This window comes from Prionailurus viverrinus, chromosome C2, assembly GCF_022837055.1.
Source record: "Prionailurus viverrinus isolate Anna chromosome C2, UM_Priviv_1.0, whole genome shotgun sequence".
Lineage (NCBI taxonomy): Eukaryota > Metazoa > Chordata > Mammalia > Carnivora > Felidae > Prionailurus > Prionailurus viverrinus.
In genome coordinates, this window is record NC_062569.1 from 44,466,976 (window position 1) to 44,486,861 (window position 19,886).

Below are 19,886 nucleotides of genomic sequence, written 5' to 3' on the forward strand. Positions count from 1 at the left end.
AAGACACTGCCTGCATTCTTTGCACTAGAGAGAACTACTTCTAAGCCATTTTAGACAATTAGGCATTTGGGTATCTTGTCTTTTTAGTTGTTGTTGCAGTCTTATAATATTTGGAGGTAGGAAATACTACAATTTCACATGCTATCTGTTTCTACTTTTAGGAGGATGTAAAAAAACCCAAACAAACTGTGAGATACGAAGTCCTAAAAGCTAATTTTCCTTTATTTGTTTTTTAATATACAAAGATAATTAGTAACTATTAGTATCATGTGCCCTATTAACACTTCATGTTCTTGAAAACTATGTAACTAAGATATCTATCCATCTTGCCGTCTAACCTACTTTTAAACAAATTGGTACGTTTTCCCAATCTATTTTCTTCCAATTTATCTTCAGTCAGCACAATGGGGAGAATAATTGCTTCTGCAGACAATAACTGCATAATTCTGCATAAATGCAGTACAGCTCGCACATTACCTTGTTCATAACTAGAAGAACTATACCTGTTGTGATCTGAAGAGGAGAATAAAGTCAGATTAAAATGATCTATACTAAAGGTGCTTTTATTTAAGAAATAAAGCTCTTTTTTTTAACATGTAAAATGTGGACAATATTATTTTTTGCTTTTTTTGATGTCGTTCAAGAAATCTGATTTAACATAAAACCAATTTGAGATAATTTAATAAAATGCTTATAGATATTGTGGCTATGTTTGCATTTATTACACTAGCCTTTATGTAATATTTCCAATTCTGATTTTCTGTTTGTTCCCCCCCCCTTTCCTTCCCAATTCCGATTTTTATTTATGACTTTCTTTAAAATAAAATATATATTTTTTAATGTTTATTCATTCCTGAGGGACAGAGCACAGGAAGGGGAGGGGCAGAGAGAGAGATACAGAATCAGAAGCAGGCTCCAGGCTCTGTGCTGACAGCCGGTGGTCTGAACCCACAAACCAGTGAGATCATGACCTGAGCCAAAGTCAGACATTCAACCAACTGAGCCACCCACGTGCCCCTTTATTTATGACTTTCTTAGAGGTAGATCTGTGTATTAAGTATTGAATGTCTTCCTAACTAATGAAAATCAAAGAATGTATAGAATATGTACCCATAATACATAAGAGAGCAAAGTACCTTTGATGGCCGTTGTTGAATTCTATTTTTAAAATTTTTTGTGTTTAAATTTTGAGTACATAATATTCACAAGGTTCAAAATTCAAAAGGCATACACAGTAGGGAAAGTTTTCCTCCCATTCTTTTGTCCCAGCCACGCAGGTATCCCGAGGGCAATCAAGGTTACAAGTTACATCAGTGGTGTTCTACAGGTGGTTCTTTTGGTGATAACCCCCTTTAGTCCCTCCTTTGTTGAAAAGATGAGGTTGAAGAATGAGAAGCCTGTAATGGATTTTTAAAGGGACATTATTTTGAAGCAGAAGCAGGACCAAAATTTAGGTTTCCTGGCATTCTTTGCCGTAAGCACAGTGCCTCTTTAAAGTAGCTAGTTGGTAACTGGTTAATCAGTGAGGATGTTCCAATCCAGGTAATTTAAATTTCAAAGTAGCTTGGTTTAAGATTGGAATACTCGGGTCCGAAGGTTAATCAGAAGGGCGGTAGGAAGAGTTTTTTTGTTTTGTTTTGTTTTTGGCTCGCCAAAAGGAGGCTCGGGTTTTAAAAGGCTGACCTAGGGCTTAATCACACGGTTTGACTTTTGCTGAGTCCCGGGGATGGCGCGTGTCAGGCCCGGAGTGCTGACGTCAGCACGGCTCCGAGCCAGGCGTCCGGGTACTCGCTTTCAGCCTTCAGTCTGCTCGCATCTCTAACAACGCGACCCGGACTCTTATCTAAGGCGTTGGTGGGACTTGATCCCATCCATCGGATCTCAGCCTGGACTCCATGCAGTGGGGATGAGGTTTCGTCCTCGCCCCTTCAGCCAGTCGGGTGAGTGTGGTGCAGGGAAGAGACTTAACAGTGCCAGAGCCAGCCCCGCCCAGGGGCAGCCCGCCAGCTGGGTCTCGGGCTGCTTCGTCCCAAAGCCAGAGCGGACCAAGCCGGCTGGCCCTGGCCGCTCCGTATGGTCCCCTGCTGACCCCACAGCCTCCACGCCTGGGGACGAACAGTGGGTGGTAGGCTTTCACAGCCAATCCCCTCCGCCAGCCTGCCCCTTCCCCTGCCAAAAAGCGGATCCTTCAGCTGCGCTGCAGAAGCACCCCCCCCCCCCCCCCCCCCCCGGCTTCCTTTCCCGGGAAGACCGATCACGCGGCCAAGACGCCACTCCACGAACTGGGCTTTTCTCTCTGCCAGCTGGAGCAAGCAGCGAGACGCTGTGTGAGAGTGGGAAGGGCCTTAGCAAACAGCTCTGTGGCCCAATGGTTTTTCTTCGTCTTCGCGTGCCGGCCAATGAGGCCCGCGAGGCGGGACTTCCGTCTAGCCTTGGTGTTGTCGTCCCCACTTCGATTCCGGCTGTGGGGGTCGGTGCGGATATTCAGTCATGAAGTCAGGGTAGGGACTTCTCCCGCAGCGACGCGGTGGGCGAGCCTATTTGTATTGCGGGGCCAGGCTTCCAGGTAAGAGCCTCTCTGGCCTCTCGTCGGCCGGGCAGGGGATTGATTCCTTTGGGGCCTGGCGGGGGGAACACACCCCCTCACCGGCCCTCCGTGGCGGCCCGGCTGCTGAGGTCTTTGCTGCTCCTCCCCAGGCTGGGTGCGGAGGAAATAGGCTTTTTGCAAAAGGTAAAACAAAAACAAAAACAAAAACCCTCTGCCCTCTGACGGCAGATTCCCGCTCTCCCCCACCCCCACCCTTTGAATTTGTGTGTAAAGTTGTTGTATTATCTGTTTGGCTTCTCACATTCCCATCCTGCGGTGGCAGGAGCCTGGGAAGATGTTTGGAAGGCTTCTCTTGGTCAGTCACCTGCCGCAAAGTCCCCGGGCGATATCGCTTGACTACAGTTGCGGGGACTATGTAGCCTTTGAAAAAAGGAGGGCAGTCACCTCCCTTCTTTGTAACCTTCCTCCACCCCCGACTGGAAGCTCAGATTGAAGGTGGGAGGCGACTCTACTAGGGACAGATTCCATGTCCCAGTCCTCTTAAAATCCAGCAGCTCTACCAGGGTACTTACGGAGTTGACCTGCACTGATGTAAGAACTCTGTCCCAGTGAGGGAGTGGGCAGACACAAAAGCCAAGCTATCCCAGAAGCATTCAAGCAACTTAAGTGGCAGCCACTGAGTGTTCTCTGCTAGTTTTTGGTGAATTCCTTTATTTTGTCCTAATCTGGCAGGAGTAAATTTCCAAAACTATTGTTTCATCCTCCGTTTCAGCACCGTGGGCAGCTGCTCAGGTTCGTTTCTGTTGCCCCAAACTTGCCCTGAGTGTGAAATGTTCCTCAGTGATGCAGCAGGAACCGTGAAAACTAACGCATTCCTTTCAACAATGATCTGTTGTTCTCCAAGGAGAACATCTGCAGTTTTCGATACAATATAAATAACTAAGATGGGTGTGCCTCCAAAGGGTTGTAGTAGAGAAATAGATCAATTCAAGATTTAAAGGGCTTTCAAGGGTTTTAGCTTTTTAAGGACAGCTTTTAATGGGTTGGGAAGATTAGTTCCATTTCAGAGAAACACAACTAGACTTGTTGTAGCAGTTAAAAGGAATTTTAAACGGGAGGTAAAAAGTGTAGTGCAGGGGCGCCTGGGTGACTCAGTCCTTGAGCATCTGACTTCTTCCCAGGTCATGATCTCATGGTTGGTAGGTTCCGTGCCCCACATAGGGCTTTTGCGCTGACATCCCAGAGCCTCCTGCTTCGGATTCTCTGTCTCCCTCTCATTATGCCTCTCCCCTATTCACCGCACCCCCCCCCCCCCCCCCAGTAAACATTAAAAAAAAATTTTTTTTTTTTATTGTAGTGCAGTGTTGTAGTTTGGGGCCCATGGAGACTTATTAATGGGTTTTGGAATCAATTTAGCACATTGACATTAACATTAGAAAGAGAAAAAATATCAGAGGACATTCTATGGAGTAAGACTATTCTTTTGAAGCTTTTCTTTCAGTTTTTTAATAAAATATGTGTATATGAAGAGAGCGATGCAAATGTATACCATGTCATTGTGGATTATGGAAAACACTGGATCCCAAATATGGTTGGGTCCAGCTTTCAGCTCTGCTCCTTGCTGATTCTGTGACTTTACCTGTGAGTAAGGGAAGAATTGTAGGAATTTGTTGAAATAAAATGTCTGTTACATAGTTAACCTTCAAAGTTTTTGGGGGTCTGTTTTTGTTTGCTTGTTTCGTCTTTGAAACGATTGGGTAGGAGCTCAGTTATTTCCAAGTCAGGAATGACAAGTGTTTTATTAATATGTGTATTTTTAACTTTGTCTTTATCTGAAGCCAGCCAGCGTGGTATCACCATATGTAATAGTAAATTGTATGGACATAATCTTGGTTTGTGAGGTTTAATATTGAAGGGTTTGGAATAAGTTCTCATCTATCCTTGTTCAAAGTTCTTTCTCTCAAGCATTTTGGAGGGGCTTACACTGTTAATAGCATTCAACACCCTTCCTTGATATTTTTCTGCATTCCAGGGTAACACACTTATCAGAAGCTTTTCAGGCACTCATTTTAGCAAAGTTAAGGTAGGACTAAGGGTATGATAAGTGTATATCTTTGAATTAAAATATTTTATGCCTTACAGTTCTTGCCATAAAGATGTATAAAATGAAATGGCCTGGAGAGATATCATGGTATACTTGCTTCATGTTACTATGACCTAGAAATGATTGGTGTGTAAATAAAAAGTGTCATTTTGGACATTTTAAAACCTGGGAGTTAGTAACATATAGCAGAAGACAAGTTTGAGTCTCAATAATGGTTTTGTGCCATTTGACATATTACTACCATGTGGCATTGCATATGGTAGTTTCATGTGGCCTAAAAAAGAGAAGAAAGTTAGGAAGTATTGTTAGTTTCTCCAAAAGAGGAAACAGAACTAATAGACAAATGAATCTCTTTTAATAAAGCATGGCAGTTTAATCATTGTTTAAAAATTCCTGTGTTATGCAAATATTTATTGAGCAATAATAAAATATATTGTTGGGGCACGTGGGTGGCTCAGTCGGTAATAGTCTGACTTCAGCTCAGGTCATGATCTCACTGTTCGTGAGTTCGAGCCTCGCATCGGGCTCTGTGCTGACAGCCCAGAGCCTGGAGCTTGCTTCAGATTCTGTGTCTCCCTCTGTCTTTCCTCCTTCCCCACTCATTCTCTGTCTCTCTCTCAAAAATAAATAAACATTAAAAAAAAATAAAAAAAATATATTGTTAAGCTTGTATACAGCTTTAAAAAAAATTTTTTTTTTTTAACATTTATTTACTATTGAGAGACACAGAGCATGAGCAGGGGAGGGACCAAGAGATGGAGGGACTCAGAATCTGAAACAGGCTCCGGGCTCTGAGCTGTCAGCACAGAGCCTGACGCAGGGCTCAAACTCACAAACTGCGATATCATGACCTGAGTTGAAGTCGGACCCTTAACCGACTGAGCCACCCAGGCGCCCAAGCTTTATACAGTTTTTGCCCAAAAGTTGATTTGGGAACAATAAGAACATATAATTGGTATTGTCAGTTCACATATTATAGCCTATAGATAAAATAACAACACTAATATCAGTTAACATTGATTTTTTTACTATGGGCCAAATACAATTCTAAGCACTTTACATTATGTCATGTAATTCTGTTACTGATGTGGTAAGTAGTACAATTATTCCCTTTTTATAGATGGGGAAATAAAGACCTTACAAGTATATAACTTGCTGAGTTCATACAGATTGCTAGTGGAGCAACTGGAATTTGAACCTAGGCATCCTGACTATCAAGCTTGTCCATCTTGTGCCATGTTTTATTGAAAAATACAAAATACTATGAGGTTATTTTGGATTCTCGCTTGTTTAGATTGGGTAAGCTCCTTTGGCCCTCCATTTCCTCAATTCCTTCCTCAAAAATATACTCTTAAGCCATTATGTTTTTGTGGGGATTAAGATCATTTGTAAAACACTGAACAGAATGTGTTTAATGAATGATACGTGCCTCAGCCTTTTTCCTTTTATGTTGAGGATGTGATCATTTGAAAGGTTATTAGCAGTTGGAGGAGGATGGGAGAGAAAAGAGTTCTTCATAAGGATGCTACCCAAGCAAATAAATAGAGGTAGGAAAGCAGAGAACATTTGCTGAGGTTGTATGTTTAAGGTACAGGCTGGTAAAGGTAGATCGATGCAAAGTATGGAGATCTTTAAATGCCAGATAAAGATTTTGTACACTATTCTTAGTTGAGAAGAAGCCCTCTTTATGGATATGAAAATGGAGCAGAAATACAGTGAAGGAGCTTAAGCCTGGAGGTAGGAATACCTGGAGTTTAATTAGAGTAGTTGAGACAAGAAAAGGTGATGGTGGGATTATAATGAAGGGTATAGATTTGAGAAATGTTGACATCAACATTGGGAACTGACCTGAGTATGGGCCTAAGATAGTGATGTTATTAAAAAAAAAAAAAAAAAAGATATTATGATGAAGAACAAGTCCTGGTAGAAGCAAATGTTGGAGGAGAATTAATTAATTAATCAATTAATTGAGAGAGAGAGCATGCGTGCATTCAGGGGAAGGGTGGAGAGAGAATCCCAAGCAAGCTGCACACTGTCATTGTGAGCCCTACTGATGCAGGGCTTAATCTCATAAACTGTAGATCATGAACTGAGTGGAAATCAAGAGTCAGATGCGTAACTGAGCCACACAGGTGCCCCTAGGAGGAGAACTTATGATAGGGATTTTAATTTTGATACTGAGGAGTTGTTCAAATGTTTGGAAATGTACAGTGGGAGCTGGGAGCTCTGTGTATTCCATAAAAAGAGAAAATGCCAATTTTTCACACTGTGAGGAGATGGTCTAAGGCAGTCATCCTCCTGTGGGTCAGAATTTTATAGGAGTAATGTGACTCCTGAAGGTCCTTAGAAATGCAGATTTCTCACTTGATAGAGGTGTACCCACTGTTTCTCCCTGTAATATATTTTGTGTCCTGGGGGAAAGTAGTAGAGAGGGAAAATTTTGGAAACCTAGCGGTGCTCATATTTATTATTTCAGAAGAGAACCAGTAAATTTGGAGGCTTGGGATTCTCACAGTAAGAACTTGGAAAGATGCTATGATTTTTATATAGTACCAGGCATTTATACACACACATGTTGAGCATTGAATTGTTGTAACATCTCCAGATTTGTTATTTTTGCCCTGTCTTTGTTACCCTGAATTATTAATAGCAAAACCTTTACAATCAGAGAGCCTGTGTGCTTATTATGGGGACAGCAAAGAAGAGGGGACCCAGAGAGATTGTATTTATAGCCAGGAATGTGAGAGAAGAGTCTCAAAGGAAAGCAGGAGAAGGCTGCATGATGTGGTAGGAAGAATAGAGATTCTGTGAACGAATCTAACTTTCTGCTAACCATTCTCTGGCTTCAGTTTTTCATTCTGTAAAATGATGAGAACGATAATCCCAATTCTGAGCTGCTACAGGAAAGAAGGAAAACATCTGGAGACCTTTTATACTTGAAAAAGGGCTCAGGTCTAAGTAGTAGAAGGGCTTATAGGTTTCTTGGCAGATTTACTAGGGTTTGATGCAGTTGGGTAGGGCATGATGTTAAACAGTATAGTTTATCCATCTGTGAACTAATTTTAGTTCTGTTTAATATAAGGTCTGAGTAATTGACCAATCAAATAAAAAATTGGAGGTTAGGCACACACATTAGGGTAAGGAAAGGTTTACATGTTTTGTCACATCATTACTGGAAATAGTATTTCCATCCTACTATTTGGATCCTAATACTTATAGCATTCATGCACTCAACAAATATTTAAGTACTTTTGATGGAAGGCCCTGTTCTAGGCACTCAGAGTGTATCAGTGAGCCAAAGAGACAAATCTTTGGCTCTCATGGGCCTTATCTTCTAGAGGGAGAAATAATGTATATTTTACTAATGAAAAGTAATTAGATCTTTTTTTTTAATGTTTATTTTTGAAGGAGAGAGACAGAGCATCAGCAGGGGAAGAGCAGAGAGAGAGAGGGAAACACAGAATCCAAAGCAGGCTCCAGCTCTGAGCTGTCAGCACAGACCCCGACTTGGGGCTCGAACTCACAAACTGTGACATAATGACCTGAGCCAAAGTCGGACGCTTCACCAACTGAGCCACCCAGGCACCCCAATTAGATCTTTCTTATACTATGTATGTATAAGGTCATAATTTTAAAAAGATAATAAGAGTACGATACCAGATTGTAACTAATATTGTAGAGCAGTTTGAAATAAGGGGCTATGTTATTCTTACTCATGTGTGTCTACCGATTTCCTCGTCTTCCCAGTGGGATGACTTTGATGTATTTATACTCAGCAAATGTAGGTATTCATTAAACATCCACGATAGGGAGAAGGAATTATGTTAAAGGGAACAAATCTTAAAGATAAAGGAATCAGTTAAATGTAGTTAAGTATTAAGGATCCAAGTACTCATTAGATTGATGATTGGGAAAAAATGAAGGATGTTGTAAATTGCATTGCCTACTTGTCTATGAGGTTGAAATGGAAATAAAGTTATATTGGAGCTGAAAGCATCAACATTAAGGGAATCTGGGTGGACCCAACTTGCCCACTAATTAGTTGAGTGACTATATAACTGCACCTCTCAGTTCATTTCCTCATTTATAAAATGATGTTGGAACTTTTTTAGTCAAAGAATTTCTACTTTTAAGACTTAAAAAATGTCGATTGTAGTAATGTTTCATTTTACTAATGCAGATAAAAGAGCTTCCATTGGATGGTAGTCAGACTAAATTTATACTCTGAATTCATGAGGTAGATATTTAAAAAACATGTCTACAAAATTAATGTTATCTATTTGATGTTAGTTACTAATAAGGCTGCATTATAATTTAAAAAAATGAAGCCAAACAAAACCTAATGTATAGTTTCCCTTTTTGCCATTATGTAGGAAAAAGAAGCCATAGTATTAAAAATTTTTTTTTAATGTTTATTTATTTTTGAGAGAGAGAGAGAGAGAGAGAGACAGAGCATGAGTGGGGGAGGGGCAGAGAGAGAGGGAGACCCAGAATCTGAAGCAGACTCCAGGCTCTGAGCTATCAGCACAGAGTGCGACGTGGGGCTAAACTCACAAACCTTGAGATCATGACCTGAGCCGAAGTCAGACGCTTAACTAACTGAGCCACTCAGATGCCCCAGAAGCCATAGTATTTTAGAACTACACTCCCCAACTCCTCTGGAATGGTCACAAACCATAGTATTTTAGACTCTAATAATGGATCTTAATAGTTATCCGTATTTCCGTACTTCAATTTTCTTTTTTTAAAATTTTTTTTTTTTCAACGTTTATTTATTTTTAAGACAGAGAGAGACAGCATGAACGGGGGAGGGGCAGAGAGAGAGGGAGACACAGAATCGGAAGCAGGCTCCAGGCTCTGAGCCATCAGCCCAGAGCCTGACGCGGGGCTCGAACTCACGGACCACGAGATCGTGACCTGGCTGAAGTCGGACGCTTAACCGACTGCGCCACCCAGGCGCCCCTATACTTCAATCTTCTAACAGCCTTTGATTTTGTGCCAGGTGCTGAGTACACAAATGAGAAAAGGCTATAATCTCTAACTTCAAGGAGTTTAAAGAATAATGGGAGTCATGAACAATTTAGTTTTGCTACATTGTGGTGGCATAGAGAAGGCACATTACATAATGAGAGGCTGTGAGAAGAGAAAGTTCATCTGGTTAGAGAAGAAAGACTGAGGAAGAGTGAACGGCAAGGGACAAAGCTGGAGACGTTATGGAAAACTTTCTCTGCTAAGCTACAGTTTAGTTTTGAACTTTATTCTGAAAGTTGTTTAACCTGTTAACAAATTTTATGCAGGAAGTAATATGATTAGGCATTTGTATATCTACCTTTACATTCCTCTTAAGAGAATTGTACACAAGAAAGATATGTTATTTCAATGATATAGCCCTGCTTGAGGAAATCAGTCTTAACTCTGAGGACAAATGTTAATTTTGTGGTTTTAGGATATCAGAACTATGAAATATTTGAACATTAAGACATTTAAATGTTCATAACCACATTAATATAAGTTGAAGAGACAACTGAAATTTTGGGGTAGTCTACTTATTGAAGTAAGAGAACTGGTCAGTTATAAGAATTTGATTTAGAATCCGCTCTAAAGGGCTAGAAACTTGTTGAAGTTTGAATGAATATGGCTCTAGTTCAGGCTCAGTTTCTAATAATTGAGATATTCAGTTAAACTTTTATAGAGGAAATGAATTTCTAGGGAGAAATACCACAAGCTGGATGAATATTTCTAAATCAAGTCATGAGAGAGAGAGTGGGAATTGAACTCTTTGCTTAGATGTAAAATACCTCATTGAATGTTGAAGAGTACTTTATCTGCCTAGTTACTGTGCTTGAATTTACATGTTCAACTTTCAAAAAAGAACTGTGCTTGTAATTTACACATTTGTCCAACATTTATTATAAACATTAATTAAAATTTTTTTGAGGTGGAATTCATATAACCTAAAACTAACCATTTTAAAGTGCACGATTGAGTGGCATTTCATACAGTTACATTGTTGTGCAACTACCACTTCTGTCTAGTTCCATAACATTTTTATCACTCCAAAATGAAACCCTATACCCATTAAGCAGTTACTCCCCATTTACTGCTGCCCCAAACCCCTGGCAGCCACAAATATGCTTTCTGTTTCGCTAGGTTTAATAGATATCTCCTATTTATTATGGAAGTCTCCTAGAAATGGAATCATGTAACGTGTGACCTTTGTGTCTGGGCCTTTCACTTAGCATACTGTTTTCAAGGTTCTGCCTTGTTACAGCAACACTGGTGTGGGTGTCGCTACTTCTTTCCTTTTTACAGCTAAGTAATTGTTGTATGTATATACCACACTTTAAAAAAAAATTTTTTTTTTAAATCATTTACTTCTCAGGGAGAGAAACAGACACAGACCTTGAGCAGGGAAGGGGCAGAGACAGACGGAGACACAGAATTCAAAGCAGGCTCCGGCTCTGAGCTGTGAGCACAAGGCCTGATGCGGGGCTGGAACTCACAAGCCCTGAGATCATGACCTGAGCTGAAGTCAGATGCTTAACCGACTGAGCCACCCAGGTGCCCCTGTAGATACCACACTTTATCCATTCATCTGTTGATGGACACTTGAGTTCTTTCTACCCTTTGGCTATTGTGAGTATTGTTGCTGGCAACATTCATATATAAGGATTTGTTTTGAGTACCAGTTTTCATTTCTTTTGGGTATATGCCAGGAGTGGAATTGTTGGGTCTTATGGTAGTCCTATGTTTAGCTTTTTGAGGACTCACCAAACTGTTTTCACAGTGGCTGAACTATTTTACAACTCACTGGTAATGTATGAGGGTTCCAGTTTTTACATTGCCACAACATTTGTTCTTTTCCATTTATAAATTAATATTGTTGCCATCCTTGTGGGTATGAAGTGGTATCTTGCTATAGCTTAAAAAATAATTTTTTTTTTAACATTTATTTATTTTTGAGAGACAGACTGTGAGCAGGGGAGGGGCAGAGAGAGAGGGAGACACAGAATCTGAAGCAGGCTCCAGTCTCTGAACCGTCAGTATAGAGCCCGATGTGGGGCTCAAACTCAAAAACCGTGAGATCATGATCTGAGCCCAAGTCAGACGCTTAACTGACAGCCACCTAGGAGCCCCTGACTATGGTTTTGATTTGCATTTCCCTAATGGCGAATAACGTTGAACATCTTTTCATGTGCGTGTTGGCCCTTTGTATATCTTTGGGGAAATGTCTATTCAAGTTCTTTACCCATATTTTAACTGGGATGTTTGTCTTTTTATTATTGAGTTGTAAATGTTTTTATATATCCTGGATTCTAGACCCCCTAGAAGATATGATTTACAAGTATTCTCCCATTCTGTGGGTTGTCTTTTCACTTCCTGATAATGTCCTTTGATGCATAAAAGTTTTTACTTTTGATGAAGCCCAATTTTTTTTCTTGCTGTTGGCTCTTGATGTGCTAGCAAAGATTGCATTGCTGAATCTGAGGTCATGAAGACTTGCTCCTATGTTTTCTTATAAGAGCTTTATCATTTTAGTTCATATTTCATGGGTCACTGAACCATTTTGAGTTAATTTTCACATATTATATGTTGAGTTTGGTGTACAGTTGAAGGGACTATTGTTTTCCCTTTGAATGGTCATGGCACCTCTGTCAAAAACCAATTGGGCATAGATGTATGGGTTTGTTTTGGGGCCTTAATTCCATTGGTTGGCATGTCTATCCTCAGGCCCATTCCACACCGTTTTGGTTACTGTAGCTTTACAGTAAGATTTTGAAATCAGGAAGTATGAGTCCTTTAGCGTTGTTCTCTTTTTCCCAGAATTATATTGACTACTGGGGACTTGTAATTCTGTTAGAATTGGAGGAATGACTTCCATTCCTGAATAAAAGGATATTGGAATTTTGACACGGAATGGATTGAATCTGTGGATTTTTTTTTTTTAAAGTTTAGTTATTTTGAAAGGGAGAGAGTGCAGGGGGAGGAGGGGCAGAGTGAGAGGGAGAGAGAGAATCCCAAACTGGCTGCACACTGTCAGTGCAGAGCCCAACGCGGGACTCGACCCTACACACTGAGATCTTGACCTGAGCTGAAACCAAGAGTCAGATGCTTAACTGACTGAGCCACCCAGGCGCCCCTGAATCTGCGGATTTCTTTTGGTAGTATCGCCATCTTAACAACATTAAGTCTTCTAATACATGGGGTATCTTTCCATTATTTAGGCCTTTGATTTTGTTCAGCCATGTTTTATAGTTTTTAGTGTACAAGTCTTTTACCTCCTTGATTAAATTTACTCCTGGGTATTTTATTCTTCTGGATACCTTTTATAAATAGAATTATTTCTTAATTTCATTTTTTAATTATTCATTGCTGCTGTGTGGAGACATGACTGATTTTTGTAACATTTATTGGTTTTAATAGTCCTTTACTTTTTTCCCAAATGAATAGGATCATATAGATAAATATGAAGTTGGAAAGTGGAACACTAAATAATTTTTATTTTTATGATGTGAGATTATCCTAAATATGAAGTTTGAGGTGTCCTTCCAGCATAATGTTAAGTGATCTTCTGATTATACTAGTGAATTCCAGATTTTTTGTAGTTGGTAAATTTTCAGTCATCTGCACTAATATTTACACAAACCTCAAATAATTTATTTTGAACTTCGGAAGGCATGATTAATATAAAACAGTGTATGATTTTTTTATTTTGAAGTAATCACAAAGTTCCAGAAAAGTTGTAAGAACAGTATAGCGACCTTTTTTTTTTTGTCTTCCTCAGTCATTTGGGAGTAAGTTGTTAACCTGATGCTCTAAATATTTAATGTAAAATTCCTACAAACAAGGATATTCTCCTTGGAGAAAGGGCTTAGTTTTAAGGCTAAGGCAGGAAAACTACAAGATGAGACTTGAAAATCTTGTCAGACAACAAAGAGGGGCTCAAGAATGATGGAGACATATAAAAAAGACACAAGCCTGGGGAGCCTGGGTGGCTCAGTCGGTTGAGCATCTCACTTCAGCTCATGTCACGATCTCATGGTCGTGAGTTCGAGCCCCACATTAGGCTTGCTGCTGTCAGCTCTGAGCTTGCTTCGGATCCTCTGTCCCTTCTTCCCCTCCCTCGCTCAGTCTCTCTCTTTCTCTCTCTCTGTCTCAAAAATGAATAAACATTTAAAAAAAGACACAAGCTGTTTGAGCCAAGTCGGGAACAATTAAGCATCAAAAAATAATTACTATGGCAGATTATAACCCATTGAATGAAATCAGTATAATCCCATACTGATCTAAATGAATAAGTTGAAAATTTGATGAGAAATGGGATAATTACTGTGGTAGAACGTAGACCCCAAAGATGTCCACATCCTAACACCTGGAACCTGTGAATATGTTACCTCATGTGATAAAAGGAACTTTGCAGATATGGTAAGAAATTTGGGGTAGGAAGATTATCCTATATTCTCCAGGCAGGGTCTTTAGAAGAAGGAAGCAGAAGAGGAGTTTAGAATAATGTGATGTGAAAGGTATCTGCCAATGTTGGTTTTGGAGGTGGATAAAGGGGCCTACCAGCCAAGGAATATGGGCAGCTTCTAGAAACTTATAAACATAATAATCAATTGTTGTGTAATTGTAAATACTTATTATTTTAAACATACATGGATAATAGCCTAGAATAGAATATGAAATTTGTGTGGCTTTTAAAAATAAATGCTACTTCAATGAGACTATGGGTGCTCTTTCAGAACTGGAAAGAGAGTCTGTGCCTTAATAACAGGCTAATGGCCATATATTCATTTTCCTCTTTTTCCTATTGTTAAATGAGAGAAGCACTGCCTTATTTAAATACTGTCATGAATAGAAAGATAACCATGTCAATTATCAATTTGTTATCTTTCTACTCCAAACTCACCTGCTCCATGATAAAGGACCGGACTCTAAGAAGTTCTTTACAAAGAACATGATATTGAGCTTTATTGGGTCCTAGAGGGGACAGGATGCTGGAGGAGACAGGGTCCTAGAGGGAATTTACTAGAGAAAGGGTTTTTTTCCTTCCTAGTTCCTGTGACTTGTGTTTTCCTTTTCCTGTTCTTGCTGCGTGGTCTGTCGGCAGTACATATGGTTGAGGACATCTGGTGATGGTCTGCCTCAGCCATGTGCCCCAAATACAGAAGAAAAAATCAGGAAAAACTAAAATCATAGTTTAATAATTTTCTTAAAAAAATTAAAATCTGCTTTATTGACTTATAATTGCATACTATAAACTGTATATATTTAAACTATAGAATCCTTCTCTCTCGCTCCTTGCCATCCCTTACTACATCTTAGTTTACTAATTACTTCTGTTAAACATTCTGTATTTAATTTACTTTATAGTTTCTGTCTCCTAATTGAATTTCTGCTAATACAGAATTAATCCCTGGAGTGGTTCCAGGAGACAGACCTAAAAATTTGAAGTTTTGGTATTGGTTTGGTCATGTCTTTGGGTGTGAGCACAGTGCTGAGCTCTTTGCCAGTGGAAGTGGGGTGCTGGTAATCTATGGCATCACAGTTGATATCATCTGTGGTTCATCGTGACTTATTGCCAACTGATGCACATTCCTCAGAGCCCAAATAGCTGCTACATTTGACCTTTATGGCAACTAACTATAAGAACTGTAGTGTGGGATGGAACCTTTTGAGTATTATGCAGTGCTTACAGAGAGAAAACGACAGCTGGATTTCTTAACTCTCAGCTCAAGATCCGCCTTTTTTTTTTTTTTTACACTTCTTTTGATTGCACACTTCAGATCTTTAAATTGTGAATAGACTTGTGAATTATAAGACCTTATTGCTTGCTCATAAATTTTTTTTTTTTTTGCATAAAAGTAATGCACACTTAGAAAACTTGAAGTGTAATGGATTTCTGTTAAGATTTCTGTGCATTTTCTTCTAGATTTTTGTTTGGTATACAATATATAAATAGGCTTTACAAAAGTTTTAAAACATGCAGCTAATATGTAAAGAAAATAAAAACAGTATTGTTTCTATGGGGAGAAAAGTTGAAATGATTACATACAAAACATTGGGAATAGTTTGTATGAAGCCCTGAGTTTGGAAAGAATTGATGTTTTGCTATTTGCTAACCTTTTGAAATTAAAAATGTGTTCATTTTGTTTCATTTGCTGGAAAAATAAAATTGTAAAGCATTTTCATGGAATCTAAAAAAATTTTGCTTTGGTTGATAGCAATAGTTAAAAATCTTAGGTGAGGCTTGCTTTCAGTTTGGATCAACCTTCGGTTTTTTTGCAAAGAACTATTAGGTATCTTATTTTTGCTTAAAAAGTTAAGCCTTGTTGTTTTTTCTGTTCTAACACTTTTGCTCATGACAACCTCTAAACCATTTCTTAAATTCCCATACAGCATAGTTTTTTGGGTTTTTTTTTTTAACTACAGTATATTAGTAGTTCCCAGTTGTTAAAACTCTTGGAAGTCATGATGCTTTTTAAGGAACACTATGAAGTTATTGATATAATCAACTTTTGTATGAATTGAGAACACTATTTTGGAGGAAACATAGTACCACATGTATCCAATATACATACATGACCATTAGCACATTTATTAAAAAACCTATTTTATGAAATGTGATTTGGCTATTATAAATTTTACACTAAAGTCATTAGCTGTTCACATGTATTTTCTGTTAATGCTTGCTTTTGATGCTTAGTGTAGTATAAGATACATTTATGGAGAAAACCAAATTGAAATTACTATCCTTTAAATCTTTTGGCAAACTAGGAAGAGATTACCATTATTTTAGCAGTGGAGTATTTTGGTCCATTTTTGGAATGCTAGTGATGCTCAGGAATGTCTCTTGGGAATCAGTAGACTAAGAGCTTACTCAGAGGCTTTCCTATGGAGCTGATTAGCTGTTTCATGAGTGTTATTTGGCACTAAACTAGTTGATGTCAGGATGTGAGTTATCTTCAGAATTAAACATTGTTTGGAAAGGAATTTCCTGAAAGTAATATTGGTCCTAAACATTCATTAAATGCAGCCCCATTTGTAAAATGAAGTTTTAGTCTGTATTTTTGTGTAGATGAGTTGTATGGTATTGTCATAGATTTAAAGTGAGCTTAGGATTTACTGTGATGCTTGGGGAAGTTTTAAAATTTTGCAAATACCAGACCAGCATTAGATGAGTAACTGGCATCTGTGCTCTTCAGCTGTACAGATAATTATGTGTGGCAGCCAGGGTGCTCAAGTTCTCCAAAACAAGGCCAAGGGAAAATTAACAAAATCAAGAGTTGGTTCTTTGAAAAGATCAACAGAATTAATAAACCTTTCGATAGCTTTAAGAAAAAAAAGGGAGGCTCCACTAAAATCAAACCTGAAAGAGGGACATATTACTGCCAATTTTACAGAAATAAAAAGAATTATGAAAGAGTACTGTGAATAATTGTAGAACAAGAAATTGGATTACCTAGTTGAAATGGAACAGACAACTTACCAAGACTAGGTCATGAAGAAATAGAATATCTGTAAAGATTTTATGACTAGTAAGGAGGTTGAATCAATAATCAAAAACCTCCCTAGCAAGAAAAGCTCAGGACCAGATAGCTTCCCTGGTGAAGTCTACCAAATATCTTAAAAAAAGAATTATACCAGTCCTTAAGCTCTTCCAAAAAGTTGAAGAGGAGGGAATACTTCCTAGCTCATTATGTAAGACCAGCATTATTCTGATATGAAAGCCAGACACTGATAGATACTATAAGAAAACTACAGACCAGTATTTCTTATGAGTATTAATGCAAAATCCTCAACAAAGTACTAGCAAACCAAATTCAACAACACCATGATCAAGTGCATTCCTAGAATTCAGGAATGGTTCAGCATATGAAAAATAATCAGTAATACATCATACTAACAGTGTAAAAAAAAAAAAACACATGGCCGTCTTAATTAATGGAGAAAAAAGCATTTGATAAAAATCATGATAAAAAGCATTGAATAAGAAGGGAATTACTTCAACATAGTAAAGGTTGTATATGAAGATCCCACACTTAATATCATATGCAGTGGTAAAAGACTGAAAATGAAAGTTCTTCCTTTAATATCAGGAATAAGACCAGGATGCCTACTTTTACCACTTCTAGTCCTTATTAGAGTGCTGGAAGTCCTAGCCCGAGCAATCAGGCAAGAAAGAGAAACAAAAGGCAACCAAATTAGGAAGAAGTGAAATTATCTCTGTTTACAGATAACATGATTTTACATGTATAAGACCATAAAGGTTCCACAAAAAAACCTTATTAGAACTAACAAATTCAGCAAAGTTGAAGGATATATAATCAATATGCAAAAATCAGTGAACTATCACAAAAGGAAATTAATGAAACAATTCCATTTACAATAGCGTCAGAAAGAATAAAATACTGAGGAATAAACTTACCAAGATTGCAAAAGACTTATATGTTGAAAACTACAAAACATTGCTGAGAGAAATTAGACATAAATAGATGGATAGACATCCCATGTTCATGGATTGACAGACTTAGTATTATTAAGATGTCAGTACTATTCAAAGTGATCTGTGGATTTAGTGCAATCCCTATTAGAATACCAATGGATTTTTTTATTTTATTTTATTTTATTTTTTACTGAAGTAGAAAAAAAAAAAAACATGTCCTAAAATTCATATGGAATCTCAAGGGAACTCAACTAGTCGATATTGACAAAAAACAAAGTTGGAAGTCTCATACTTTCTGATCTCAAAATCTACAAAGCTACAGTGATTAAAGCAGTATGGTTCTGGCATAAGGACAAACATACAGACCACTGGAATATGATAGTCTAGAAATAAATCCTTACATATATAGTTAAGTGAATTTTGACAAGGGTGTCAAGACCTTTGAGTGGAGGAGGGGGACAGTCCTTTCAACAAATAGTATTGGGAAAACTGGATATCCTCCTGCAAAAGAATACAGTTGGACCCATCTTATATACAAAAACAACTCAAAATGATCAAAAACATAAATGTAGAACTAATACGTAAAACTCTTAGATGAAAGCATAGGGGAGAAACTTCATGACATTGGATTTGGCAGTGATATCTTGGATATAACATTGAAAGCACAGGCAACAAAAGAAAAAATAGGTGAGTTGGACTTGTGCACTGAAGGACACTGTACAGAGTGAAAAGAAAACCCATGGAATGGGAGAAAACAGTTTTCAACCATATATCTGATAAGGGAAATAAATACAGACTATATAAAGAACTTTTATAACTCAACAACAACATCCACACCCAGATTAAAAATGGGCAAAGGACTTAAATAATTATTCCTTCCAGGAGACACACAAATAGCTAATAAGCATATGAAAAGATGCTCAACATGACTAATAATTAGGGAAATAAAAATCAAAACCAAATGAGATATCACTTTACACCCAGTAGGATGACTATTGTCAAGCAGACAAAATAGTAAGTGTTGGTGAGGATGCAAAGAAATTGGAACCCTGTGCATTGCAGGTGGGAATGTAAAATGGTGCAGCTGATGTGGAAAACGATACAGCAGTTCCTCAAAAAATTAAACAGAATTACCATAATGACTCAGCAATTCCACTTCTGGGCATATACCCCAAAGGAGTGAAAGCAGGGACTCAGTTATTTGTACACCCAGTTCGTAGCAGCTTTATTCACAATAGCCAAAAGATGGAAACAACCAAAGTGTCATCAGTAGATGAATGGATACACAAAATGTGGCATATACATATAATGGGATATTATTTAGCCTTTAAAAAGGAAATTCTGACATATGCTACAACATGGATAAATCTTGATGACATTATGCTAAGTGAAATAAGCCAGACAAAAATGGACAAAAAAGGGGCGCCTGGGTGGCGCAGTCGGTTAAGCGTCCGACTTCAGCCAGGTCACGATCTCGCGGTCTGTGAGTTCGAGCCCCGCGTCAGGCTCTGGGCTGATGGCTCGGAGCCTGGAGCCTGTTTCCGATTCTGTGTCTCCCTCTCTCTCTGCCCCTCCCCTGTTCATGCTCTGTCTTTCTCTGTCCCCCCCAAAAAAATAAATGTTGAAAAAAAATTTAAAAAAAATGGACAAAAAGTGATTTTGCTTATATCAGGTATGTAGGATAGTCAAATTTATAGAGGCAGAATGTAAAATTGTTGCTGGGGATAGCAGGAGTGGGGAATGGGAAATTCATGTTTAATGGTTACAGAGTTTCAGTTTGGGGAGAT

General features: G+C 38.5%; 1 protein-coding gene across 2 annotated transcripts in view; it reads left to right on the forward strand.

Moving 5' to 3' along the window:
• Nucleotides 1-1,792: 1,792 nt before the first annotated feature.
• Nucleotides 1,793-19,886, forward strand: part of RNF13 (ring finger protein 13) — a 168,448-nt gene continuing 150,354 nt past the window's right edge. Inside the window, exon 1 of one of the 2 annotated variants that reach the window (XM_047874479.1) lies at nucleotides 1,793-1,940. The gene's annotated coding sequence lies outside the window, so the exon portion shown is untranslated. Of the gene's footprint in view, nucleotides 1,941-2,411; nucleotides 2,567-19,886 lie in introns of those variants that run through there. The other variant, XM_047874478.1, reaches the window with a different exon arrangement.